Source organism: Mandrillus leucophaeus, unplaced genomic scaffold (genome assembly GCF_000951045.1).
Source record: "Mandrillus leucophaeus isolate KB7577 unplaced genomic scaffold, Mleu.le_1.0 Scaffold423, whole genome shotgun sequence".
Taxonomy (NCBI): Eukaryota; Metazoa; Chordata; class Mammalia; order Primates; family Cercopithecidae; genus Mandrillus; species Mandrillus leucophaeus.
The window spans coordinates 74,640-77,877 of NW_012104510.1; the positions used below are offsets into that span (position 1 = coordinate 74,640).

Genomic DNA, 3,238 nt, shown 5'->3' on the forward strand with positions numbered 1-3,238 from the left:
AGGTGAGGCTGGCTTCGGGCTGCACCGCTACACCAGCCACGGAACGCAGAGGCCTGAGGGAGCGCCCGGGAGACTGAGACTCGGGTCCCGTGGACAAGCGGCGGCCGCCACAGACACTGCCGCGCTCTAACCCCGGGACCGCAGGAGCCATGGCCAGAAGCTGCATCACCGCTGGGGAGACGTCCCGCCCCAGCAGCTGGTGCCGGTGGCAGATGTGCCCACAGAGGGGAGGAAAAGTCCACGACCTCAGATGCAACTGGCTTTCAGCAAAGGGAGGGACGCAGCCTCCAGCTGAGGGGAGGGGCGTGACTGGGGACAAAGCAGGGAGAGCTCAGGGCCAGGTCTGGCTCCAGTGCCAGCACCTCTCGATTCTCCAGGAAAGAGGCACAGAAACCCAAGCAAAGCAAACCAACAAATAAAAAACAAACAAAGTCAGCGCACAGGAAGAAAGTGAAAAACGCACTGGGGAAAAGAGCTCCACGCGGGAGAGTCTCCACGGCCGGGAGCTGACGCGGTAACGAGCTCCAGGTCGCTGCTGTGCCCCACCAAGCGGGGCCTCTGCTGGTGCCCACGGCCCCCATGAGGACAACGGGCAGACACCACAGCCACCCTTCTCCGTCTCCACAAACACCTGAGCCCCGCGTGGACCGAGGTGGTCTCCAAGAAAAGAGCAGACCGTCTCTCACGGCCCACCTCATCACCCACCCTCACGTGAAGGGTGAAACACGGGAGAAAAACATTAACCGGATGTGAGGACTCAGGCCTGATCCCAGCACTTTGGGAGGCTGAAGTGGGAGGATCCGTTGAGGCCAGAGTTTGAGACCAGCACACTCCACCTCTACAAAAAATTTCAGAAGTAGCCAGGCACGGTGGCACGTCTGTAGTCCCAGCTAAGGTGGGATGAAGCTAAGGTGAGACTGAGCCCAGGAGTCGAGGCTGCAATGAGCCATGATTGCGCCACTGCACTTCAGCCTCGGCAACAGAGCAAGACCCTGTCTCAGAATAAAACAAGAAAACGAGGCCGGGCGCGGTGGCTCACGCCTGTAATCTCAGCACTCTGGGAGGCTGAGGCGGGCGATCACCTGAGGTCAGGAGTTCGAGACCAGCCTGGCAAACATGACGAAACCCCATCTCTACTAAAAATACAAAAATTAGCCGGGCGTGGTGGTGGGCGCCTGTAAATTAGTTACTCAGGAGGCTGAGGCAGGAGAACTGCTTGAACCTGGGAGGCGGACGTTACAGTGAGCCAAGATCGTGCCACTGCACTCCAGCCTGGGCGACAAGAGCGAGACTCCATCTCAAACAAAACAAGAAAACATCAGACAACAAAACAGGTCTACACACAGCTGACGTTAACAGTCAGCAGACGAAGACTTCAGTCTAACTAGGATTAACACGTTAAGTAAATGGACAAAAAGCCGGAGGGTCTCAGCAGAAACTTGAAATTTATAGAACAGAATCTCAAGCACCTTCCAGGATTGGAAAATACAATACCCGAACGGACCCACCGAACAGCTTTTTCACCAGCAGCCTGAACACAGCACAAAGCAGAATTAGTGGAATCAAAAGGAAACCAATGTTTAGAAGACCAAAACGAAAGTCTAAAAAGAAAGAACACAGTTTAGGATAAGACAGTTAAGCAACCTCTAAGATACGTGTAAGTGAATCACAGAAAAAGGAAAGAATGAGGCAGCACAAAATCTGAAGAGATAATAGCCAACAATTCTTCAAAACTGATGACTGATACCAACCCACAGAGCCAGGAAACTCAGGATAAACACAAGCACACACAAAGATGTGTGCACCACTGATGCCAACCCACAGAGCCAGGAAACTCAGGATAAACACAAGTACACACAAAGATGTGTGCACAACTGATGCCAACCCACAGAGCCAGGAAACTCAGGATAAACACAAGCACACACAAAGATGTGTGCACAGGCACATCAGCGTCAAACTGGTAAAAAATAAAATAAAATAAAAGGAAGGGAAAGGAAACAAAATTTAGCAGAGAAAAAGGGCACGATGACTTCAAAGGAAACAGTAAGACGGTCCTCTGACTTCTTAACAGAAACGACGACAGCCAAAAAGCAATGGAATGAAACTGTTTTCAAGTCTTGAAAGAAAAACACCCTGCAAACCTAGAAAAATATGCCCGTGAAAATATTCTTTAAAGAATGAAAGCAAAAATCCACTTTCAGACATAGAAATGCGGAAAGAAAGCACAAGGGCTATTACCAAGGAAGTTGTCTGCGCTGAAGGAAACGATCCCAAACGGAAACTGGAGGAAATATGTGGATAAATACAAAGAGTGTTCACTGTTCAAAACAACAGTGTTATAATCTTGTGATATGTAGTTTTTTTGTTTTTGTTTTTGTTTTGGAGACGGAGTCTTGCTCTGTTGCCCAGGCTGGAGTGCAGTGCTGCAATCTCGGTTCACTGCAACCTCCGTCTCCCAGGTTCACGCCATTCTCCTGCCTCAGCCTCCTGAGTAGCTGGGACTACAGGCGCCGCCACCACGACCGGCTAATTTTTGTATTTTTAGTAGAGACAGGGTTTCACCATGTTGGCCAGGATGGTCTCAAACTCCTGACCTCAGGCAGTCTGCCCACCTCGGCCTCCCAAAGGGTTGGGATTACAGGTGTGAGCCACCACGCCCGGCCGATATGTAGAATTAATAATAGCACAAAAGTCAGGGGACAGGTAAACTGAGTTAAACTGTTTCGTGCATTGTAGAGGAAATAGAATGTACTTATTTAAAGCTGTGAGACCCGGTGTGGTGGCTCACGCCTGTAATGTCAGCACTTTGGGAGGCTAAGGTCACTGGAGGTCAGGAGTTCAAGATCAGCATGGCCAACACGGTGAAACCTCATCTCTACTAAAAATACAAAAATTAGCTGGGGATAGTGGTATGTGCCTGTAGTCCCAGATACTTGGGAGGCTGAGGCAGGAGAATCGCTTGAGCCCAGGAGGCGAAGGTTGCAGTGAGTCGAGACCACACCACTGCACGCCAGCCTGGGCGACACAGCAAGACTCCACCTCAAAAAAAAAGTAGACTGTGATAAGTCAATAATTCATGTTGTAACCTCTAGGATAAGCACTAAAACTAAAACTTATAAGCTGAAACAGGAGGACAAAATAAAGCTATTTAATCCAAAAGAAGATATAAAAAAATTAAGAAACAAAGAACAGGCCAGGTGCAGCGGCTCACGCCTGCAATCCCAGCACATCGGGAGGC

At 50.1% G+C, this 3,238-nt stretch overlaps 1 protein-coding gene across 1 annotated transcript in view; it reads right to left on the reverse strand.

The window, feature by feature from the left end:
• Window positions 1-3,238, reverse strand: part of MIER2 (mesoderm induction early response 1, family member 2) — a 38,036-nt gene that overhangs the window by 10,185 nt on the left and 24,613 nt on the right. The window lies entirely within an intron of this gene.